Source organism: Plectrocnemia conspersa, unplaced genomic scaffold (genome assembly GCF_051122295.1).
Source record: "Plectrocnemia conspersa isolate PC_06_02 unplaced genomic scaffold, ASM5112229v1 ptg000010l, whole genome shotgun sequence".
Taxonomy (NCBI): domain Eukaryota; kingdom Metazoa; phylum Arthropoda; class Insecta; order Trichoptera; family Polycentropodidae; genus Plectrocnemia; species Plectrocnemia conspersa.
This window is the reverse complement of record NW_028277174.1, coordinates 7,522,691-7,550,584: the sequence shown is the minus strand read 5'-3', so window position 1 is coordinate 7,550,584 and position 27,894 is coordinate 7,522,691. Positions and strand designations below refer to the sequence as shown.

General features: G+C 27.0%; 1 protein-coding gene across 2 annotated transcripts in view; it reads right to left on the bottom strand.

Annotated features, from left to right (window-relative positions):
• The window catches only part of RhoGEF64C (Rho guanine nucleotide exchange factor at 64C), a 169,653-nt gene that overhangs the window by 85,291 nt on the left and 56,468 nt on the right, over positions 1-27,894 (bottom strand). The window contains exon 2 of one of the 2 annotated variants that reach the window (XM_088195519.1): positions 15,152-15,194. The exons of the other annotated variant lie outside the window; for it this stretch is intronic. The gene's annotated coding sequence lies outside the window, so the exon portion shown is untranslated. The remainder of the gene's footprint in view (positions 1-15,151; positions 15,195-27,894) is intronic. 2 annotated transcript variants of the gene reach the window in all.

Sequence of the window (27,894 nt, the reverse complement as noted above, 5' to 3'; positions counted from 1 at the left end):
TACTGATACGCTAAATAATGGAACGATTATTCTGTCGGTGAATAGGAAATTGCATTTTCCATAGGCATAGTTTCGCGTTGCGAATTCAATGCGGGTTTGGCCTCAACAGTTTCCGCTCTCGTTTGCCTTTGAAATAGTTTTCATTTTTCAAAAAAAAAACATACAGATTAATCCCACGTTTAGCAAACTATCAACCATCTACGAAGCGTCACGTATTTTTGAAACATTATAATAATACGTATTGTACTTCCGCTTCAGATCTGGACGCCCACCAGATCGTGAATATTGTAAATGTAATCATAAAACTTTCTTTGGTTAAAACTTCTTAATGAATCCCACGTAGACGTGACGGCGTGAACGATTGATCTTATCGAGGTCTCGATTTTTTACTCTTTTAAAAAGTCGCATTGTTCTTTTAAGGTGTATCGTTTGACCTCAAATAAGCAATTATCAGTTGTAAAAATTAAGGATTCGTTGTAGGTATATACATATGTATAGTAATTAAAATAATTAATAAATTGCTAATGCAGGTAAAAACAATTATCGACAAATAAAACTTTAAGCTCAATAAGTTTAAAAAAGATATGCAAATTTTATAAATTTTTTTTTAGGAACTCTAATTTTATAATGAATACCCTCAAACATCCTTAATGTTAATTTATTTTATGTCACGTTTAACAAAGGGTTGTGTATCTTAAAAGAATTAAGATCAAATATATATTTAATGCCTGTAATATTTACTATTATTTAAAACAGAAAATTGAATGACATATTAAAAAATATGAATAATCAATAATCAATCCTAGTCATTTTAGTAATAATTAAAACATTTCTTTCTGCAATATCTTAAAAAAATAAACCAGCACTGTTAAGGTTGTTAAATTGGAATAAAATCGTAAACCTAATAAATGAATCACTATTTTAAGATATTATATCAGACAGATTGAAAGTGTAACCGGTTTTTTAAACCAATAGCAAAAGTGAGCGAAACAAGAAAATGCGAAGCAATGAGAGCAATAAATTTGCTACGAGAAAGTAAGAAAAAAATCTTGAAGAGGTTGTAAGTCTTAAACCAAAATAATTTATCATAAAAAGTGAAAAACTGACCTTAAATCAATCAGTATTAAAATAAAAGCACTCAATGAATACAGACACACAACTTATTATACATAATAGTACAAAGTAGATAAGGATATACTATTAGAAATTTTAGATGAACAAACATAGATTAAAATATTATAAACTAAAATATTTTAAAGAATTTTTAATTAATATATTATATAATACATTAAAAAAAAAAAAAAAAATTATTAAATAGAAATTTAGGAACTCATGCTATAATATAGAGATCTATTATTGTTTATGCTAAGAAAAATATTTTTACGTTATAACCAATCAAGCGTAAGACCAATGCGTTACAATGCAGTAGCAATTGAATATCTACAAGTATTAACTACCAAACTTTTCAGTCTAGGAATCATTGCTATACTTTTAATTATAAATTAATATGTGTATTATAACTTAAAATAAGCATATCGATTGCTTAAAGTGTGAATTTGCTAACCACTTTTCGGTAAAAATGACTTAACAATGTCATTTTGTAAGTTTAATAGAAATACACACGCACAAAAAATTGAAAATCTCCCAAATTTCCAATTAAACACTACAAACATGAGATATTGCTTTATTTTTTATTTTTTCTGTAAAGTTGTCAAATATGGTGCTAGCAATTTTACACTATAAGTCAACGATGTCATTTTGCAGTTAAAGCCGATTTTTATAAATATATAGCGCTATTCGAAGGATCGAACCCCCAATCTCTTGACTTGCTAGTCAAGATCTTACAGACTACGCTATTCTGACCTTTATATATTATATAATATAAGTAATATTGTAGATGTAGTTTAAAAATGTAAAATGTTACTATTTGTGAATTAGATATTAAATTATTTTCAGGTGAAAGTAAAATTTTTAATAATCAGTCTTTACAAAAACTACTTTATAAAAATGAAAAAATATGTTTTCCCAAGAATTCCAATTAAATGTTTTTTCTTAAAAATTAAATTTATAGAAATATATATTATTAGTTTAAAATCAAATATATTAATTGCTAAATTCACAGCTGCATTTAGAGCAGGTAGTGAAAAATATATATGAATTTCCGATTAACATTGTTTGAGAATATGAGTTTTATGACCGACTCTAGGAATTACAATTAGCGTGGATTTGTACGCCAGTAACGTTACACAAGAATCAATGTTTCATGAACATACATAAAACTTATGATAAGATGATGGCATTTTATGCAAAAAAACGAAGAAAAATATCATGTTATTAAAAATGACCGGTAATTAAACATGCATAAAAATTTTACGTTTGATTAATTAATAACTAATATTATCTACACGCATTAATATTTACCCAAATTTTTATAAATGTAATCAGTAAAAGATTTCCATCAACAAATAAATATACTGTAATAATGCAATAAATAAATTCTGTATTACGTATATTTTTTAGATATAGAAATTTCTCGAGAATTTTCCACATATTTGGAGCAAATTCTCATATGTCAAGAAATAAGAAACACTAGATATGATGAATAAGTGGTTAAAGAAAAATATGATTAAAAAAATCTAAAATTATTTTATATAATATAATAATAAAAATAATTAACTTAAAGAATAAGTTCAAAAATAAATTATTAGAATCACTAAAAAATAATATGTTTTAAAATGTAGCTATAATAAGTAGAATTAGATACACATACTAACTATATACTACATATACAAAAATATATAAATAGATGTATATAATTTAGAGCCAAGTACAAAGCGACTATATCTATTCTAAATAAATATAAAATGTTTTAGTGTAAAGAAAAATGTGTACATAATATAATAATTTATTTCTTAAAATTAAACAATAAGATTAATAAATGTACAAATGTAGAAAATTATAAGAATAAGTGAGATCGAAAAAACATAACTATAATAAATAAAAAAGTACCTGAATAATAATTGAAACATTAAATTAATTAATAATATTTCCAAAATTTTATTTTTATGCACAAGTTCTTATTAACATTCAAATTTTATTGTAAATTTAATCATACCCTCTAGCATTAATGTATTTTAACGACAAAGATTTAATCTTGAACGCATTTTTATTAGTATGTCACTAGTAAGTCAAGAAAATTTGATATAAGAGAAATAATTTTTGAAGTGTATTTCTTAACTTATAATAGTTGTTCTTCCTAGTGGCGCATTTAATAGTAGCTTATCAAGTTTCCGTTCTATATAGTTTTAATATTTCAATTTAGCATTTGCATTGTCTCGCAAAAGAAATCATCATCGAAAATGATACGTTTGCCATTTGTAATAAATACAATTTCGATCACGCGCAGCCCAGTAACATAGTTTCACAAACGCGAAAAAAATTTAATAACAAACTAATAAAAATTCCAATGCCGTTAATTTTAAACTAATTTAGCGATTCATTATATACATACATATATATTTTGAGCTGTTCGATTTATTTTTTTACCAACGGCTTATTAATATAATTGCCGCATCAATTTAATTGTAAACAAGTTGATGGGTATTTACTAGGTGAAATTCAGGCCCTTAAAATTAACATATCGATTGTTCTAAAGAAATAAAAGAAATTTAAATTTTCATTAGTGGAACACGGACGTCCATTGTTCCAATCCAAAGTACGTTCACGGACTTGGCACACAGACTTTCGAGTGATTTAAATCTTTCGCCAGCGTCCTATCTGTGATTAAGTCTGGGGATTACCTTACTATTTTTTATAAGTATGTATAATTAAATGAGAATAAATTAGGATTAACGAGAACAATACTTTCAGACCCCACATGGCCGTAATTCATCGCGAAAATTTCCAAGTTGAAAGTTTTCGTACATTTATCGTCCTATATGCAAAAAGGGTCTATATAATAAATTTGTATGATTTATCGTAAAAGGAATTTTCAGGAAAATTCAACGCATGAACGAAACTCGTGCCAATTGTACCGAAACTAATTAATACGGTTATTCGGGCCTATTTAATATTTAACTATTCGTAGGACAAAAAGTAAAGTTCTGATAATATTAAAATTGTAAGCAAAGCGAGTCTGATACAAATAATAATTTAAAACACGTAATCAGCGATTCCCACGGTTGTATTTTGTAGATTATAAAAAAAATGTTTCCTAATAAAAAATATCAGTTACATGGGCTTTTATAGTATTATATAAAAAGAGATACTTCATATTTTAATGAAACCCATTATATATCCCTTAAATTAAATCACTGAACATTATTTAATTATTGAAAAATATCGAGCTTTTAGGAAAAATCTATAAAAATGTATATATTATAACATTATAAAATATCTTGTATTATTCCTAGCTTATTTTTTCAAGTAGATTACACTGCAATACTATTTTATGTATATTTATAATATAAATTACTCTAATAAACGTGTTAAGTGAGCTAGCAACATTTAAGTACCACTTTTTATGTAAAATTACACGCTGACTCTAACTGCACTTTTGCGCAATAAAATATGGTAGATTTATTTTTTTATTGAAGTTTATTGCTGCTTTGTATTTTTATTTTAGCTAAGCATATAAACCATTTATAATTTATTTTATTAATATATTATTTTTTATAATATATTAATTTTTAAATTAATATCTCTTGTAAAAACTATGTAAAATTATATTAAATAAAATTAAAAAAAAGTTTTGATCTCAAGATTATACTTATTGATTTGTTTTATATTTTTGTTACTGTTTCAGATATTACAGAAATATATTTGTATCAATAATACACATACCGTGTGTATAATTTAAAGATAAATTACTATTCTCATGCATAAAATATAAAATGACAGTTTGAAGTTATTATTTGTTATGAAAATGTTTAGCCCAACATAACATATAACTGTACTAATTATTGCATAACGCATAGATTCATACAAACGTGAAAAAAGCTCTATTTTATAAAATTTCTACAGTTAAAACACAGTATTTTTTTGCTATTTTCGATTTGCTATCGATCATTCTATAGCATTACTTTACGTTTTTATTTTTACAAAGTTTTAAATATGAAATGTATACACATATTTAAGTATGCCTTGCTTTAATTGTTTATTTATTGATATATTTAAAACTGCGTATTTAAGTCATTGAAGAATAAAAATAATAATTATGCCGCGAAAAGTCTTGGATTCAAAGTTTAGGAATCACGGATCTAAACTATTGTCACGTGTCACATATTCAGGGTTTTGGGGTCACGTATCATTTCAAACAACGACTATGACCCTTTCAGCTTTTGAAACATTAAAGATAAACGAATTCCTAAGCTATTCAGAACCATTGAACCACTTTCCAGTTGAACTGAACTCAGTTAACCATTCAGTTAAATATTTTTTTGACTCAGATTTGCATGTTCTCGATTATGCTATTTTTGCATGTTGATTGATATTTGAATGCGAGGCCGATTCTCACGATACTCGCTCTAGATATTCGATGTGTATAACTTGTACATTTTAGCACAATTATTTTGGCAAATCGTCGAAAATAATATGTCGTACATGAATGTATCGTCACGTTTTTTTTTTTATGTTGATCTAACAACGATAAAAGAACAGTTCTTTCGCGCTCGTAAAAGTTCATTCGAAAGCGTGCCTAAAAGGGTTAATAAACCGTTGTCTCTCGCTTAAAGGTTGACAATGACATCTCTTGTTTGACCGACTTTGAAGGTTGAACAATCGCAGTCATCTGTCAACTCCTCCTGAACAACCGTTAATTTTGATGACGACAGAAAATGAAATTTGTTTATGACGGTTGCTTTTTGCATGCTTGACGATGTGTATAAAAATGTTTTTTCATACATGTTTCATTTATATAACACACCCACGACAATCCTTTTAATTTAGTATGAAATTTGCATTTAATATCGTCGCGATAATTTGTGGTACAAAATGGAAATGAAATATTTAGCGAGTGTTCCAATATAATGAGCCTGACATTCAATTGATGCAAATTGATACAATGCTTTGTAAAAAAAAAACTAGAAAAGATACAGAAAAAAACTATAAAGTAGTAATATAAAAAAAAGTATTCTTTAATATTCTGATATGGTGTAATAAAGAGAATTTTAAAATTAAAGCCTACTTAACAGTTGTAATAAGAAATAAAATAAATATATTAAAAACATATAGTTCTACTTAAAATTTACTATTATAAAATAAAAAAATAGATATATATTTTTTTGTAGAATGTAAATTATATGTTTTCTCAGTATATTATAAATATTACTAGTTACATATATTAGGTATATAAATATCATTTCATAAACATTTCACTGTTCTTTTCTTTGTTTGCTTATAGCAAAAAAGCACACCACATACGTTCGTTGTATCAATCCAACCTTATTTATTCATTATTTAAATTTGCATCGTCGTTGTGCAAAAAAACGCCTACAACCAAACAACCACAGCCAAAATATTTTCCATTTATACAACCGAAGTCCCAGTGTAATCTGAGACGATATCCGAAATGAAAATGAAATATTCAAATCGATGAATAAGTAACGAAAAGATATTTAGTAACCGAATACACAGAGCAGAATTTTTCACAGCGATTTTCTTTCTTGTGCGACTGAAAAATTGCTGACTTGAAAATATTTATTTACTGTTAATCTGTTGTCGCAACAATATATATGAAAAATTGCTTAATAGCATAATTTCAATATAAAAAACAGCCGTTTAATAAATAAGTAACACAATAGTAATACTTTTGCAATTTATTTATTGCAAGGCATCAGAATGTAATGAAAATTTTTAAATCAGTGACAACTGCTTTAATCATCATAAACTATTTTTTACATCTTACAATCAATGAATGTCACTATACACGACCCATTTCAATTTTATTTATTTTTAATTATTTAACACAATATTCACACGTGAGATTGATAAAATCTAGGAAAACCTAATTGATATGATAAATAGGAATTATATACATATATTAATTTTACAGATACGTTAGAAATTATATTATTTATTGTTTTATTTTACTATTAGTGGATCAACACATTCAGTAAGTTACTTTTAAATTAGCGAGCATTTGTAAATTATATTTATTTATTAGTACATAAGAATATTTTAAATGCTTTGCAAGTGACTAACAGATAAACATTGACCTCTAAAGTTTTGTAGAGCGATTGTCTTTGTTCTATTGTCGTAGAAAATTAAAGCCACTGGAAGCAAAAGGCAAATTACTAAAAAGCAATTTTAATCTTTGAATCTCCATAAGATATTTCATCCCGGATGGTTTCACATATGTATGTATTTAATGCCTTGACAACAAACCAATTTATAGTCATAATGGGTTCAAAATAACACTATAGATCAGTGGTATGAGTCAATGACTAACAACTGTTAAATCTAGATCGAATACCACACAAAATTCAACTGTGTCTGAAGTTATTATAAGGTTTTCTTTAACTTTTCTAAGCTCACGTGCTAACTATTATAATTAAAATAGCCAAGCTAGGTCATTTTATTTTATTATAGATCTGAATTTAGCTCATAGGAAGCATCACAAATAAATGTCACTAGGTATTCTGTATCGAGACAACCCAGGAATATATTACTGGGGATTCCTGACTTTTATACCATCTTGTGTCATAGGACTTTTGAAAAAATAGCCACAAGAATCGAGACTAACTGATTTACTAATAATAAAGTTGTCTGAAATTAACCCAATTGTATCACTTAAAATGTTTGATAACATAAAAAAATATAATAAACAATAAGCAGCTTATTGGTTTAATACATATTTTTACAAATTTTCAAAAAGGTTTCCAATGAAAACCATTTTCTAAGTTGCTTGAAAATATAATTTAAATAGGGGAAAATTTTTAAAACAATTTTTTCTAATTTAAGTAGTTTAAAATCAAAAAAAAAATAATTAAACAACTAACAAACCACTGGAATATTTAATAACAAAGAATAAATATTGCCAACGAAATAAAATGAAAACTAAAAATCTAACTCTTTTATATACATCTACACCCATAATTAAGTCAACATCAACGGAAAACTTAACTCTTACGGCAGGAATAATCATTACAACATTAGAAGTAGTCTATTTTATTTATCCCTTATTGTCTTAGTCTTTACAAAAATTACAAAATTACATGAGTATTCTTATTTTTTATATTAAATTTTAAATATATATATATATATATATATATATATATATATATATATATATATATATATATATATATATATATATATAAAAATATAGGTATTACAAATAATAAATAAATTTAATAAAAAATATGCCTTTTCATATTTACACATACATTTACACACAATTAAAATATTAATCTAAATTATTTTTTGCTATGATTTAACTGATAAGAAAACAAAAGTTTTAATTCTGAGTATTCCCGAGTACTATTTTTTTTGTCTGGTTAGGCTATCAACTTTAAGGTTGTTTTATACTATGATAATACACATAATTTCAGAAAATTTAAAAACTCAACTATGATTGAAAATTGTCAACTAATTATTAGTCCTTTATTTTATTAATTAAGTAAAAAAATATATACTTTATAATGTATAATGATAGTGAAGTTTTGCTTACATTGTAGATACTTCTTTGAATTAGGGGCTAAAACATAGTAGCGAAGACAAAATAATGAAAATTATTCAATAAGGATTCATCAACTTTTGCAAAAAATCACTTTATTCTAAATAGTTTATTGGGACAAACAAGTAGAAATATTATAGTATAAATTTATATTTTCTGGAATATTTTTTTTTAAATATATCGTATTCCTAATAAAATAAAATATTTTCTAATAATATCTTAACTTAAATTTGCTAGTTAAAGTATGTCAAAGCAATATAAAAAGCAAATTTCACATTTGAAATCTGTCAAACTAAAACGTGTTTACAACCATTTTGGAATAATTTAATTTATTAGAGGTAAATTTTGGAAACAATCTAATAGCGATAATACAATTTATGTTTCGCTTCATGTAATAAAATTGTGATTTCAATATTTGCCGATTTCTTAAAATTAACCTTAATAACATTATTAGAAAGTTGCTTAACTATTATATCACGAATAAGAAAGATTTGTTTATTTTTTATCAAATATATATTATTAGCACCACGTTTACAAGTTAATTTGATTCATAATAAGTAAAAACTATATAAAAAATTGATTATCGTTTCAACAACACAGTATTTTTGCTACTTTTTATTATTACGTTTAACATATTAAATGTAGTGACTGTATTATCATAGTGCAGTTGCTCCACGAATTGGGTTATGATAATTATTTAATTTTGCATGAATTCTGTATTTGATTTTACTATCATACAAACAGAATATGCCTGCGTCTGATCAAAGCTTTTCGCGGTTAAAACAGCGAGAGCTCCGGGAAACAATTTTCACAACAACCATAAAAAAACTCAAAAACCACTCGACTGAGTACTTTTCACGGATCAATTGACAAACGGCAAACCAAATAGAAAACCACCTGCTGGCTGCCGTTGTTAATCCTGCATTTGAATTATGTACTTTATCAACTCTAAAACACCTGCCGACACCGTTCCATTCTAACGGAGAATATTTATCAAGTTGTCGCCTTATCACAAACTCATGCATACGATAAATCCACAATAAGACGAATGACTGTGGACCTTGCGGGAAAAAAGTAGCCGACAGGTGAAAGAAAAAATTCGATTACTGGTAATAAATTTTTAGAAATGCGCGGATATTTGGCACAAGAATCGCGCAAAGTCGTGCACAAATGATTAGGCGAAACTGAGATAAGCAGAAGCGGATTTTGCGCTCGACCCAATATTCCATATTGCAATCGTAATGACGATTGCGGTGAAAAATTCTCATTCTTACACGTTTTGCTGGTGATTCGCAGCAAGCCAGTCCCTGACCAATTTATACAGAAAAAATAATCATAACTTTTGTTATTTTGATTGCTTCTACTTAAAAATAAAAATAAAGCAATAAAAATATAGCTAATGACTTTAATCATACACTTACACAGGTGTGAACTTTGACATTACATTTTCAATACTTTATCTTATTATTTAAACGTGATTTAATTTTAATTTTACTTGATATTCTAATACATATGTACATATGTTCAAGTAACAAAAATAAACTGTAACTGTAACTGTAGAAAAATTAAAAATATATATTTTATCAATTTATAATTTTAACGATTAAATTTAGGATAACTCCAAAACCCTTGCTGCTACAAAATATAAATATTGTTCGTGAATGCTTTTATCAAACAATTACTTTTCAAGCCAAAACCAATTTTAAAATACGCCATTTTTTTGTGAATCACACAAAAAATATACAACACTTTATTAAAGTTTTTCTGTTTAATGTTAGCTGCGCTACATAAAGATCTTCTAATAATCATTTATTGAAATTTTATTTTTTAAATCATAAATAATTGAGAGATATCGATTTTTATCGAATGGTTACTGTGTATATTATTATGATAATACGATCTTTGAAAGAGAGTGTGAAAAATATAGAATTAAAAAAAAAAATAAAGCATATTTGAGCCATCAAATATAAAATGTAAATATACATAAATACTATTATAATATATTTTATTTAGGTTCACCTATTTTTTTATATCCTTTACATAGCTTTAAGGGCAATTAACTTGACGTTTCGTTTTATAAAATGTCAAAATTTTTACCTTCGTTCAATTAGGTTAGCTTAGTACATAATTAGTGACAAATGTGAAGAAAGGGAATTATAAAAAATAAAAAATACTCACAGATCGAATACAGCTTCCTATAAATTTATACTGTTTTGACTGATTTATAATACATATATTAGATGATTTTAATTTAAGTTTTGTGTCAGTCGTGCTTTAACGAATACAGCTTCCTATTAATTTATACAAAAAAATAAAATGCAGAATATGTTGCATTAAACCCACCAACATTTTTAACTGATGAAATTAAAGAATGTTATATCTTTAGAAATAAATTATATTTTAAATCATTAAAATTAAAATAAACATTTAAAAGTGATTTTTTTATGCAATAAAAAAAACATTAATTTTTGAATTACCTAATATAATATATACTCAGAAAATTAAAAATGGCATATAACGATTTGTCTGAAGTGATGTTATATAAATCTGTTAAAGCCTTGGGCTTACGCCTGTTATATTATAATAATAATAAATAAATAAAATATATCATAAACTCACGCCATTCGTTAAGTTAACCTACTTATAATGAAATAGTTTGTTTTACTGCTAAAATTAAAATTCAGTACTTGAAGCACTTTTGTTCCACGACACGTGTGTACTAAGCCACGAACAATGAACGCATTTTATAATATATGCACATAGTATATGAAACGTGTGGTACTTTATTATGGGATTTTCTAAATCCTCTTCTAGGAGAGATGGTCTCGCGTTTGAATATCTCACGCTTGTCAACGGCGAAGCGGAAAACATCCATAACGGCAAATATAATTTTTCATCTCGCATTATGAATACGTAATATGAACATGTAGGTACACAGATATTGTATACGATTTGGTGTAGTTATATGACAACATATCAGCCTCTTTTCAATGCGCGCAAAAAAAAAAGATCTTTTTATGAATCCAAGCTATCTATATGCAACTCTGTCCCTAGTGGATCCGTATGTCATATTATGTGTGACGACTCAGAGACGTATCTTGTCTGTTTATCAGTGTCTCGAGTGTCTCATTAGTCACCAGAGAAAGCCGAGGAGTTCACCACGTGACTGAGGGTTTGTGTAAACTCGACAATCAAATCGGTGTCAATGCGACTATAGCCGAAATGGCTATAACCGCACTCGTGACGTATTAAGTGTGCTAACAACTTGAAAAGAAATATAATTTAATTTGACCGGCGCCCGTTATACTTACATCTCTTGTGTGTCAGAAAAGTGAACGATTTTTGACGTAAATATGAGTCATAACACAAAAAATTAGCACTCATTTAAAAAAATAGGCTTCAACGGGGCTTTGCAGTAATAAGTTTAAATCATGTTTATAGCACAAATAAATTTGTTAGAATAATCATTACCATTATATTTTTTAAATATACTATAATACATCGCTACATCATAAACAAAATATTTTAAAAGTAAAGATAGAAGACTAGTAAAAATATGTTTTTACTCGGTTTATACTATCGTTTCTGTGAGTCCAAATGACACGAAAGACTTTACCAAGTCTTAACCACAGTAACATTGTGATTATATGTGAATATATTATTCCCATTTGCCTTATTCTCTTATTTAGTAGTGACACAAAACGTATGAATTTCAGCCCATTAGCACTTCGACCCTTATCTAATTAAGCTTTCGCATCAGTACACTATACAGATTGAGGCAAGGCCCGACCTCCTACTTGGGCTTTCGTGAGTGAAGAAACCGGCTCAAATTAAAGCTCATATTCAGCATATGATGGAGCTAGCGATAAGTCCAAGATATGCTCTCATAAAGAGAACGAAAATTTAATAATAAAATTATAACATTTCTTTGCAAAATGTTTGTATTTAAATTATTCATTACGTTATTCAGCCGTGAGATTGGAAAAATCAATAAAAACATATTTTATTAGGATCCATTAGATTATATAATATTCACCAATTCCAAAGTGAGATTTGAATAACCAATTTTTTTACGTTAACTGTATTAATTAGTAGTGTTAAAACAGTAATCATCTACTTATTAATATTACGCTCATAAAATTTTAACCCTGCTCTAATAAACATTACAATATTGAACATTATAATATTGTAAAAATTAAACAATAATAAACATTACAATATTGTACAAAATCATTTCCTAATATTTCTAAAACATTTAAAGCAATTATATGGTTTATATTATTTGTGTGGTTTAATATCAATGCTCTATCGTATGATAGTAATTTAATAGCGCATTTAAAAAATCAGGTAAATGTCTAACAAGCAATTAAATATTCTTTATAAAATTATTATCAACAGATTAGATTACACAATCTAAAGTTCTGCGCGCGTTGGGTGCCAAAAAATTATAAGCGCACTGGATTAGTTTACACTCGTGCCTTAACTTATTTTGCCAGCTGGTATTGAAAGTCATGTCGATCAAGTTGGAAAATAAATTGAAAAGTGTTCTAAATTCGTATGGAGTCAATTCCAAAATTAAATTATTCTGAACTTATAAGTTCTCGTTTTTAAAATATATTAAATTTTGTTTCTTGAAAGATTAGTTACACTATAAAAATATTATTACAGATTACGCTATTTAGTATACATTGAATCAATTAAAAACTGAATTTTGATTTGTTGAAATGGAAAAAAAATTGCAAAAATAATGTTTAGTATAGTTCTAAATATAATATATACTATTAATAAATGCAATTTTGAGGCAAAGATGTACAACAAAAAATTTTTTTGTAGTTTGTTTAAAAGTTATTATTACCAATGTATTTTTTATCTGTATGTATATATGTATATACATACATATATGGGCAAAACATAATTCCATAACGTTAATATAATATTATATTATAATTAAATTTAAAGTATAGATGAAATATAAAAAATACACAATCTAAATACAACATAAATCAGTCAGTTGTATAAAAAATGGTTGTTTTTTGCAAAATACTATATATTCTAATTCTAAAACATGCACACAAACGCTACACATACAAACCACAAACGGTAGATAATTTAGAGGTTAGGTTATAAAAAATAAAGTAATCTCACCAACAGGTGTGGTTATTTTATTTACATAAGCATTAAAGTTATATATTTATATTTAGAAAAAATATTACTAGGACCGATTTACACAATAAAGTTTTTTATGTAGTGAATAATGTATTAAACACTACTTTTTTTATTAAAAATATTTTAAAGCTGTACAACAAATCTATATTATATTTTTTACAATAATTAAAATATGAATGCATCTGAGCGATATAAGAGCAAAAACTACATAAATATATATTTTGCCAACAGCCCAAATAAAACAGTATGGAAATCAGAATTACCATACTGATTTTTTTTAATTGTGAATTTAATATTATAGAAACAGAATCGGTTCGTTTATGTTGAAAAAAGTTTTATTAAATCAAAAATTTATTAATAAATTATAAAATAAAGTAGTTAAACTCTATATTTTTTATATTAACCATTTAAAGTGTTATGTTAATTTATAACCGAGTGCGCTTATAAATTATCAAATATAAAAAATGTTTTGACACATGATCTTGAACCTATAATAACAATCACGACTTTCAAATTATTCAGTATTCACGATTCAATTTTTTTTATAGTTTGCGCCAATTTCGCACCACAAAACAGGTGTTTAATATTATATTATTTTTTTTGTGAAATTAAATAAATTATAATATTATATTAAAATACGAATAAATCAATAAAGAAATCAGTGTGCATAGTATTAAACATAGATGAAAGTTCAAAAATATTTTTATAATAATAATTTCATGAGCATATAATTGATTTCACATTTGAAAAAACTGTGCGTCATATAAAACCTAATTTATTAAAATCACGCTTCAAACACAAATCTGCCATTTTTGAACATAACTATCTAAACAGGTACCACTTAAAAAATGTTAAGCAGGTGTAAATTAGCACTGCCTATTAAGAATAATATATAAAAAAAACTATCAATGAAGATGACCCACTATAAACCAGGTTCTGCCAAATTAACGTTATAAACTATCGATTAATTATTATTTTTTCTAATTAACGATTTCATAAAAACGCTTTTTATTACCATCATTACAAACTCATACTCTATCCGCGTTAATATATTTATTACATCCGATTTAAAAGTGTTCCGTCCTATTTGTATAAAAATCGCCAGTATTTGTGAAAATTTCTCTCGAAAATGCAACGCTATTAAGTCGGTAAATAGAATCATTTCGAATTGATATGACCTCGTTGAAGAAATTAGCATAACGCAAATTATGCTCATATATATGAAGGGGGTCATATATAATTCACTTTTGGCTTTTTTGTATATTCAATATTATTCGTATAATAAATAATACCTAATTTGTAAATCTGTACCTATTTGCCTTAATCGAGTGCCGGAACATATCTGCTAGCTCACCTGAAACAATGAAAAATATACATTATTAAATTTTATAATAAGTGTTTTTTATTAGTTCTTAATGACGTCTATCTTAAATGATCGCTTTCTTTATAGTTTGCGCAATTTAAAACCATTTCCTGATTTACTATATACACTAACTCATTAGTTGTTACAAAACAAACCGACTTTATCTTGAAGCGATAATTATCATTCTTCCAACTCTAATTTCGATTCAATACGTACTTATGTATATAATTACGAGCACACAAATATTTTAAGATTTAGAAGATAAGGCAATCTTTACAATCATTTAGTGATTAAAAAAATCGATTAACGTTAATCTATCACGCTTTGGTTTGAGCACAATTATTGTCTTAACCTTTCATTTAATTATGATTTCTAATAATAAATGTTAATTAAAGCATATTAACAAGTTTAATAAAATGTGCCAAGGTTTGATCTATCTGTACAACAATCAAAAAGTCGTTCGTTAATTTGAATAATGAATCTAGATGTAATAACCCTGCTCTTATATAATTATGAACTCTGTAACTAATGTTTTAAACTACATTTCTGACTAATGAACCATATCTTCCGTTCATAAGTTTTGTTAGCGGAACCTTGCATCGTTGATAAAATATATATAAAGTATAGATAGAATAATATTTTTAAATTAAAAATATTATATCAACGTATACGTAACTGTTATTCAATATACTTAAAATATAAAACGACAGTTTTCTACTTAGTCACAGGATATTATATGATATTTCCTTATTGGATATAATGACTTCAGTCTGCATCAAAACCGCAAAGACAGTTTTCATGATTTTTTATGCTTTTATAATTTTACTGATTAGTTTTGCATAACGTTTTTGACAGAGTTTTAATATGTTGAAATTCAATACAAGCACTTCCTAGTTTTATCAATATTCATATAATGAAAATGAGAGAGTTAATAAATTAGCAATGAGTTTCCCCTTAAACCACATGATTCGCTCATATGTGGGTTTTCCGACCACGCGTCGTAAAAATGTACTCAAAAGATCATTAATTGTTGCAGTGACCACGTAATAAGTGTCAAAATTGTAAATCATCAGAACGAATTCAATTATTGTGCTCAAACGAATGAATAGTGTACATAATGCTATTGTGTGTACACAAATATACTACAAGGTCGTTTAAAAAAATGATAAATAATGATTATGCACTTCTACCATATTTAGACTTTGACTAAAGAACTTCCTTGAACTTTTAATCGAGGGTTTAAGATTGGTAAGATAAACTGATATAAAATCTTGTTCTAGTCAAGGTGTTGATTTTTTGTTCACAACCGAGACGACCAAATTGCAAAAGTATTACGCAATTCTAATCGAAACAGAGAAATCAAAGACGGAAGATGGATCACGTTTCAGCCGATGGCTATTGGTTTTCCACACCGTTGACACTCAAAATGTCTGCAAAAGTGTATTCAACTGATTTACCGTTATTTAACCTGGATTAGAAGAAAACATTGATTTGGTTTAGTGACTAAAAATCAATTATTCAATAATACAAATATTTATATATTATATTAATACTACCAACACTAAAAAATTTTATAAGTGCATATATTTATGTTTTTACAAAACAGTTTTGTTTCTATTTTTCAAGTTACATTTTTTTCAATTAAAAATATTTAAATAAGGTTTTATATATTGCATTTTCATTGGTGATAAATATTTGTATTTTCTTCTTATTCAAAAGAGAAAGTCATTGCACTTCATTAAAAATTACAAAATAAATAATACTTTTTTTACTGGAACACTTTTGGGTTTAGTGCAGGGTCTTATTTAATATTATTTTCTTGGTTAAGCTAACGGTGTTTGTTGGTAATACATAATTATATAAACTATTTTTACAGTTCTATATATTGGTTATATTCACGATTTTTTAAGTTAAAAATATAGCTATAAAAGCATTAACTCGTAATACGTTTTATTTATTTTTTTCAGCAATCCAAAAGATAAAATCTTGTCATTAAATTGTTATTAAGCTAATAATATTTTTTTTATTGAAACACTATCTAATTTAGTTTAATATATTATTTAATATTATTTTATTCGTTAAGTTAACAATGTGTTTTGTTAATGCATATACTTTAAATGTATTTATTTCAAACTACTGTATGTTATTTTTTCCTTTAAAGTATTCGTGTTTTTTTTATAATATTTAATTCAATGACATTTGTGAGTCTAATATATTAACAATTAGTAACACAGTGAGAGCGCGAAGGTTAAATTAAAAATTAATTACGTCAGATTTAATGGTATATATTTATCAACTAAACCGTGAAATTTATATCGACAGAATAAGCGAATTTATATGTAGCGATAAGCATATTATAAATTAACGTAAAACACTTTTTATTATGGAATTATACAATATAACAATAATACAGCACGTAAAGTGGATGAATTTTAAAATAAACTGAAAAATACAGTTTTTAATGAAATCTACCCAAATTTAATATAATATATACATAAAAATTAATTAATTTAATATTTGTTGCAATATTAAAATATGGCTTAATTCCATGTCACATATAAAATATTATGTTAACGATTATAACAAATATAGCAAAAACTAATTACAGCATTAGATTATGTACATTACTACAATAACCAAAAAAATGTTTTAATAGTCATTATTAATTTGAAATCTCAGAACTAAGGTTTAAAATAATTTACTCTTAAATGTGTATAAAAAATAAATAAAAATATTAAAAATAGCAATAGATTTATATACGTGAATTTAAAGTAGTTTTTTTATAAACATTAAAACTGGTTCTTATGACCAACAATTAATTTTAGTCTATATTTAATCATTTATGTTTAAAACACTATGTTCACACATATTCATAAAACTTTACTGTTCTCTACTACACAATCACTACTAAATGAGTTTCAGTAATGATAACTAAACTACATAAAAGGGCTTTGTCCTTTTCAGCCATCTTTTCAAGTTGTCCACATTAAGGAGTTTACTGCCTTGATGTTGACGTGCTGTTGAAGCCTCGCTTCGTTATTAATTAACATATGATTACTTTACTATTTTTTTTTTATTTTTCTATGGTTAAATTTTGGTTCATATTTTATCAATAAATTTAATTTACTATAAGGAACTTTGACTCAAAAAATTTACCATTGCTAGCTTCATAAATACTCTAAATCATTATCGGACTGATAAACTTGTAAATATATGGAAATTCGATTTGTCGCTATCATCATACACTTTATTTATTCAACACACCTTTACAAGCGTACATTTAATATTTTATAATTAGATTTTATATCTTAGTTCGTTTTCATACGCAATAATGCATGTTAGCTTCACGAAGCTCTATTGTATAAAACATATATCGAACATTTGTGTTTGACATGCCTAGTCTACAACATCACATATATAGCATGACTCGAATAGCATTTAATTTTAAATTAGCACTCTAATATATCAACGTTTATCAAAATATTTTATATATACGCACTACATTGTCATGATCACGACATGACAGCTTCCGTATATGTACTTTTGGTTCAAAAAAATAAAATTCTATAAATGCATGCGATAAAAACCACAATCGAATATGAAGTTGTACGTCAATATGTCATGGTATATGTTAAATGATACTGATATGCTAATGTATATTGCAGAAACAACTAATACCGTTGTTATGCCATTCGCTTATTAAATTCGATATGATCCGATTATGTTCAGAGTAACAAGTCTAATTAAATTGCAATTATTGTACTACACTACAACTAAAACAATCTCTGTTAGTTTGGAACACTGCTTTAATTTCAAGCAATGTATATATGTATGTAAATATATGCACAACTGCATTTTCATTATGTTGAAAAACATCTAATTATACTCACAAATACGAATACATTTTTCAAGTTAGATACGAAAAAAATATATCACATAGCACAATATGATTACGCCAGCCTTTTTTGAGTACTGTCGTAATGTGCGTTTAAACTCACATATAACTAATTACCTGAACACAAAAGGGACTCGTATATTCGTACAATCGTTACACCCGCATAATATTACACGAGCCTTGATTACGAAGTTTTTTCAACGTAGCATTATCTCACACGCAAAATTAAAAGTTCATTAGTTTAAACCGTGCGCTCTACTGCGTCTGTGTATTTACTACAACAATGTAATATTTATTTTTACATTTCGCGTGAAACGTCGATGAACCAACGCCAAATAGTCGCTTTGTATAGGAGAATAATGAAGGTCCAAAAGCACGCTTTGAATATGTAAAACGAACAACGAGTTGAGTTGTAATATTGACACTTCACTTTTTTACACCCTTTTGTGAGTTTGCCGCTATTGCACAGAGAATTTGTATATTTATTACCTATGGGATATTTTCAACGTTCTATAAAAGATTTGTATTACTTTATTTTATAGGTTGAAATAAAATATAACTAACATTTAATAAAAACGCACTTGGTAAAATAAACCAATTTTTCAATAAAATCGATAATCGAAATAGTTATTCTAGAATCTTTATTTAAAATCTATTTTGATGAATTTAAATTAAAGGTTTTATCGTGAAACATCAGAAAGTTTTATTTAATTCATAATCAAGTTTGCTAAATACTCACTTTATGTAAAAAATGATCTGCATAAGGCTACAATGAGAGCTAAAAAAGTCAAGCGTAGAAAATTTTAGCTAATGTCTCTAAAAAAAGTTGGCAAATATTTATAAAGAAACACGAATTATTTTTTATAAGAAAAAGTAGCGAAACCCATAAAAAACATCACCGATCTATTTTAAGAGCAAAGTAGTATTGTGTAGTATTATATAAAATATATATCAAATATATCCGTTTTAATGGTTTCTTTATTATATAGAGATAAATGTAGAGCAATTGAGCATTTATAGACTTTATCTATGTAACACCAGAGTAATTATGCCTATCCTATTACATTAATAATAATTGTACTTCACTTCAAATGCATATTAAATCAATCAGATAGCAAGCAACTTTTTATCACATTATTTTATCATAAAATAAATAAATGTCTAAAAATAATTTAAAATACTGTCATGATGATAAAAAATATCTCAACTCTCTTTTTACACCATTTTGAAATAACACGGTCCAAAAAAATAATGAATACATATTTTTACACGAATTATTTGTTCTAACACGATTCCCAGAAATTACAATTCGAAAGAGACGAGCTACTTCTTTGGATGATAAGTTGAAAATTTTGGACCGTCTTGTGAGAGGCAAAGGTTTCACATTTGTGGGTAAAAGTTTTGATCTGAACGAAGCAACTATTAGAACAATTAAAAATAATGAAGATTTCATTCGAAAAACAGTAATTTCTGGACTAAAAAATAGTTCCAAAAACTCATCGTATTGTCAAAATTTTATCTTAAAGAAGATGGAAAAACTTTTCATATTGTATTATTTTTCCTTAATTAAAATACGTACGTATGTATAATATTTTAATAAAAATATTATACGATTTACTATACTACAATGATGCTATTTTTTAAATAACACGAATTTTTAAATTTAAGGAAACAATCATTGATTTTCATATGTATTCTATCACTTATTTATTTACGTTGGAACGTATCCACCGCGTAAAAAAAGAGTTGAGTGTAAATAGTAGAATGGGTTTTATGCATTATTTTGCATTACATATGTATCATATACATAAAATCTTTGCTGGTGAAGAAAATAAATAAAGACACGATAAATGTTAATAATAAAAGTCACAATAGTAACAATAAAAATAATTTTAAAATATAATACTAGCACGATAAAATAGTAGTTATATTAAAAATCTATAAAAATCACTAAATATTTACATCAAATAAATAGTTAATGAATTTATTAAAATTTTAATTTTAGTCTATCTTACCTTGAAGATCAGATATAATAATTAACATTATCATTAAAAAAACACAATAATAACTTAGATTTTAAAGTCGATATCCAAATATTCATTGGGGCAATGAATTAGTTTCGTTATATTTTTCTCAGTAATTTAATCAAACAATCAGTAATTATAAAAATATATAAATGAATATCTTAACAACTGTTTTTATTATAATTGTGATTAGTTAAATTTTTATCCAACTAGCCAATAAACTTTTTTCCACATAAAAAATTAAATGAACTGATTTTATAATATAAGTCTATTTGTTTCTAAGCGTAGTACTTTATTTAAAACACAACAAAAAATAATTTGAGTAGTTGCTAAATCTTTTATCATAAAATGCAATGGTATAGTAGCACCTCTTAACAATAATAATAAGTAGAATAAATAAGTTTTTAGAATAATAACAAACTGACCAAATGTTATTTTTCAGCGGTGTGCTGAATTTATCGGAAATTGAAAACCTTGCGTTAAAGTCAAATTACTGCATAAATGATGCGATTAAACAAAACGGCGCTACTGAGATGTGTCACTATGCGTCGTTTAGAATAGATAGCAGGTGCTCTGCCTAAAATCTAATTACAAGCGAGGCCAAAAGTTGTGCTTTCAAAGCTCTCTTCGTGCTTTAATTATTGCAATTGAGCAGAGTTGAAATACTTGTAATCAAGTTTAATTTCTATTTCGCAAACGATATACGTTTATGCGTGACGATGCATATAGACGCAATAAAACGTCTGCCCAATTATTTAATTCTAATAAACTTGATCGATTTATTGCCACTTAGAAGTGTATACAAACTGACCCTAAACAAATAAATTATAAGATGATTTGGCCATACAAAGCTAAAATATTTGAATCAGTCGAAGTGGTAAAGTATATTTTCGGATGTATTAGTTTACTAATGATAATTAAACTTCACAATGCCAATTTAGTCGTTAACCTTTAATATTCACCTTTATAAAAGGCAGTAAAGTTTACGACTTTGCGTTATTTACTACTAGTAGGTGTGTAAAACGGGTGATTTAATTGGGTCGATTTACGACCGAATCTTCTTAATTAGAAGCCAGCCTATTATTCTCGCGCATTTTATATGTATTTATTATTAAAATAGCTGTGTTGCCCAACTAAGCCCGTGACCAACGGAAAATGAATAATACTGTATTTTCAGCTCCGCGGATTACATTCGTTCTGTATTTTTACTTTGCACAAACAGTCAAAGTTTCTTTGGTTACGCCACACAGATATTTTAAGGTAGTTTTATATCAAGTAGCCAATTTTTACTCAGTCAAAAACAGACCACGATTGAATCGTGATCTTCGTTGTTAATAATATTTTTAATTTCTTTCACGAAGGGTGTTGTGTGATTTATTTTATTTTTATCCTAATTGAAGTCAAACTTATTTTTTAGATTTTTTTATCCTTTATTGTACGAGCTCAAACTGAAACACTATGTGCCGCAGACTACTGTCTGGCAATCTAAGAAAAAACCTCGCTTTGTGTATGCAGCGTAGAGGCTGCAGTCTCAGTAAAACTCCCCGTTAGGGGACCACTCCAGAAAGCGTAGACTGCTGTCTGGCCTAGCTCTATGGGCTGGTTTCAGGTGGAGACGATAGAATATTCTCTACAGAGAATCCCCTGAATTTGAAGCCCAGCTGTTTTTACGCTAAGCCGTCTGCGGTGGAATATTTAATGGGGCGGCCGGCCAAGGACGAAAACATATACGAACAGTTGCCGGCTAATATAAATTGAATGGGATGGCATTCACCTAAGAATTAAAAAATCCTCTACGCCAAACTAATAAAAAATGAAGTGAGTTTTCTTCTTTGCTCTGATCGATGACCCAAACCTGACTGGCCAGAGTGGATCAAAATGCCTGACAAAGGATAGTGAATTAGTGGAAGCACTCAGAAACTTGTAAATAATTGAAATGTCTTTATTAAAAGTGGTTTTGAAAATCGTTTAAAAGCAGTTCAAAATTCATTTTTAAGAAACGTTTGATGATCAGTCACCAAAAATTTTTAACAAAAAAATACTTATTAATATTATACAAAAATATCGCAAATTTTAATTTTTTTAAATTTGGACTAAAAGAGATAATAATATTCTACTTTTATATCCTACTCCAATTATTTTATTCTAAGCTTCTGCTTTCAAGCAATATGGGCAACGTCGTTTTCGTAGTTCTAAGCCATAAATATGTCGTTTTCAACAAATACGATTTAAAGTTTTCAAAAAAATTAAATTTTTGCCCCAATACCGGTATTACCAGTATCGATACTACCGGTATTGCAATTCCTACTTGTGTCACTTGCCAATGTCTGTTTAAATATTTAAAATGCAGTAATAATATATTAGTAAGAAGATGCACTCTGTAGATCCACAAACATAAATATTTTAACATCATGAAATTAAATTGCTGATGTACGAAAACTAAGAAAAAAGGACTCGAAAAATATTTAGAAAGTACAACGAACCATTTATAATCATTAACATAGGATTAAAAAAAATTTTTTTTTACTTATTGTATTATATATATAATACTAGAATTTAATATAAGAAGATTTCTGCTTTGTAGCTAGATCTAAAACTTTAAAACATTAAACATATAACATATTTTTTTGAACAAATTAGTAAATACAATTTTTATACCTACTAAAAAAATCATAAATACTAATTTTAAATAAATTCAGAATATATAAAATATTTTATCAATATTCAATATATACCAATTTAAATTTCTTCAAAAAACTAGTAAATCTTTGCTCAATGGATATGACAAGATATTTGCATAGCATGGATTACATAAAATACAACATTTTAGAACAGTTCATAAATATTTTATGAGGAATGAGATCACTATACTTTTTTAGAATATTTTTTCTCCTTATTTAACTGGTTTTTAAGGATTTTTGTCAAAAAAAAATTATTACTATATGATTGATTTTTGTGAATATTTATTCGTAAGGCAGATTATTTATATAAAATTTAAAACTTGAGGTTAGTAAGTACCTTTACATGGCATAAAATCTCTCAAGTAGTTTGAGCTAATCCGAAAAGGACAATGGAGGTCACGCTAGACAAATGTTTGTCTCATACACTGTTAATTTCCTTAACAAAAAAGCTTTTAAATGCACACACTGAAAGTGACATTGCGTACGAAATTTGCTCCGCCACGATTTCTTCAATATTGTAAAAAACCGTTTTGCATAAACACAAAGTGTAAGGTCTCTCTTCGAACGGTGGATACTGTTATATTTTTTCAACTTGACAAATATTGTCTTATTACAATTTCGTGAACGTACTGTCGTCAAGGCACGCAGTTCGAATGCTAATTGCCAATTCAGTACGTATCCGAGCCGAGACAGGATATGACCGAATACGGCCAGAAGGCAAATGTGTGTTAATGTCGTTGTCACACATGTCAACAATACGTTTTCCCGAAGCCTGTGACTTTCGTCGGAGCGTGCCGATTCGACGCCATTATATTATTCGACACAATTCGGGTTCTATAGCCACCGGGCGCGCTAATTGACAGCTGCCATTTTAACTGGTGAGATACGGCCACTAGAATCTCCTCACCGTAAAATGGACAAACAACATCAACGGGCATAGATGGAGGTTTGTATAGTTTAATATTTTCGGCTGAGTCATAGCCACCTCATTTTCTCTTGCCATATAATATTCCACCGACTAGCTTATGGTCAATGGCGAAAAAGAGCCTGAGATCCGAAGACCTATTTTTAAATTAACAGCCTAACGCCAATATATCGAGCACATATATAAAAAGCTTAGCATATTAACGACAAACTTAACTCATGAGTCTGTTAACATTTTTCAAATTCGATTAATTTGGTGGCTAGAAAATAAAATAACGCAACTAGTGTTGAGCTTTTATTTTTTACCTTGTAAATTTGGATCAATTTTATATATATATATACATACATATATGTCTGGCATATTATCAGTGTAAATAGAAACTGTAAACCAATTTAAAGTTACAAAAAAATATTTTCAAGATAATTATAATAATCTTTAATAAGAGGCTACCTTATTGACTTTTATCTAATCAAATTAAATTAAAAATTACCCGTTATTCTTTAGATTTTTTTTTTAAATATATATGTTTTTATACATATATTGAAACATAGGTAATTTATTTAAAATAAAATAAATGGAATTGCACACAAGCGTATCAATTTCTGCCATGTCAAGAGTTGCAATCGGACTGATAGGTATAACCGATAACCATGTTTTAATCAAGTAGGTAAATTCAACGTTCGAAAAGTGGGTGCATAGACTGTTTGTATTTATAAATGTATTCACAAGCCTCCAATCATTGCGTTGGTTCTTTAGTCGGTTGGTGGACAATCGAGGTCGGACAGTATTGATACTGTCATTGACAATTTATAGATAATTTATATAATGGACGATATGTGCCGAGAAAACCAGATCCCGTTTATCATTATTTGTTATTGAGTCACGAGAGAGCGGTGGTGCTATTTATAGCGGTGAAATTTATAGAAATTTTTCGCTACTAGATAAAAGTATGGCGGTGTAATGCTCTCGGTCATTTCAACGATCGTTTATCAATAGAGTTCATTTCCTCGTTACAATGACCGATACGTATATATGAAGAAAATTTATCGATAAACCCAATCTTTAATATTTCATTTTTTTCATGAGCTTTCTATTTGGAGCTTCTATTTATAATATAATTAAATTTTATTATAGGAACGCAATTGATTAAAATACTTATAATAAATATCCTTAAACGTCGATTAAATAAATTTATTGTCTCGAGCTATAATGCCAGTTTTTTTTAACTCGGTCTAGAACATAGTCGACACAAAAGATGCTACTAATTATCCAGTTGAATTTGCTGAATTAGATTTGATAACAACAGCACAAACTAACCCTCAAGATTATGTAGCGCTTTTGTACTACTAAAATACCTTCCGATGTTTTGTCGTTTTTTTATATAGTGGAAGTTATATATTATCAATACTAAAAAACTTATATCCACGTCCGCTTGTTTTTCAATTGAAACAATGACTTGAACGTTTGCAAAATAATTTGAAAACATTTTCTTTCAACAATAAAAAGATAATATGTTTATCACCTTTTTTTTCTTTAAACAAAATTTAGGTATTTATTTAGTCATATTATGCTAGAATTTATATACAATTTATGCACGTATTCATTTTAAAACGCATGACTGAAAATCGTTGCGTTAGTGCTAACTTTTAATTTGACAGATGGACACCAAAAATGGCCGCCGGCTTAATGCGCGTCGATGCGAAAAGTCGATTGGAATTTTGCACAAATTATAGAATGAAACACGCATTTTTTTAGCACCGAAAAATACAATATCAAACTCTATATACATACATTTACTAACATACAATTAAAACATCGCTTATATGATAATAATTAATTAATCGGCTAATTACCGAACACACTATCAACTGATTGTTTCGTTAATTGTCTTTGGTTATCTAGGTCGAATTGTGTGTGTATTTTAATCGAATGAGCATATTATTATATTAATTTAGAGCACAAAAAACGCGTGGAAATTATGGTAATTAATCACAATAATTTGTTAATAAATTAATTTAATTAAGAACCAGAGATGGTATCGTGCGAATTAAAAGTTGCGTGCGTTTCGAATCGCATATATTTACACACACAAGATCCGTTTGTTATCATTGTTTACGTCATATATGCGCGATTATCTCATAATAAATACAGTTAAAGCTCGTTATTATTTCGCATTCTGAAATTTTAAAACAAAAAACCTTAATTAACAGACGAAATCCATGTTCATAATGAAACATGAAGGAGTAATCTTTATATAGTATTTCCTCAATTTAATTTCAAAACAAAAACTACGGTTAAGTATTTGCTTAAGGTCGATTTTTTACTTAAAATATACTTTTAAAATAATAAATATAGTTATTGGGAAATAATATATTTCAAAAAATTAGGTAAAATAAATAAATTCTATTGAGATGTACGTATATTTAGAAAATAAGTGCATAAGATCTAAATATATGTACATCGATAGTTTAGCAATGAGAACACCTGTTCTTAACTAATTTTTTTAAATTTTAATTAGTGGAAAACTATTTTATTGAACATTAGGAAAATACAAAGTAGGAATTGCAATACTAGTAATACCGATATTGGATCAAAAATGAATCTTTAATAATACTGATACTATAATACAAATTGAAAAACAGCTAGTACCAAATTGTTTTTTCCATTTCCATTTTTTTAAATTCGTATACTTTATTTGTTGAAAATGATATTATGTATAGCTTAGAACTATGAAAAATATATTGTTGGCAAGCAGAAGCGGATAATAAAATAATGCTCATTATAGGGAAATTACCTAAGTAGTGTTATCGGCGTTGGATATCAAAGTAGAATAATATTATGCAGTATATAATATTTACATAAACATTTGTAACTTAATTAATGTTACTTTTATCATGAGTGGAAATAAATAAATAACATGCAAACAAATATTATTAATATATTTAAAAATAAATATGAAATGTGCAATAATTAAAATAATACCAGCTGTCGGTCTCTCACTATCGTGAAGTACCGCAGCTAATGAGTGTACAAATATCGGACCATCAATTTTTTGGGATATAAATATTTTTTTGATTTGATCTGATTTTTTTAATGTAATTTTAGTATTTATTTTTTAAATTATATATTTAAATCACAATGAAGTTGTGCGCTACATGGTAGTAAC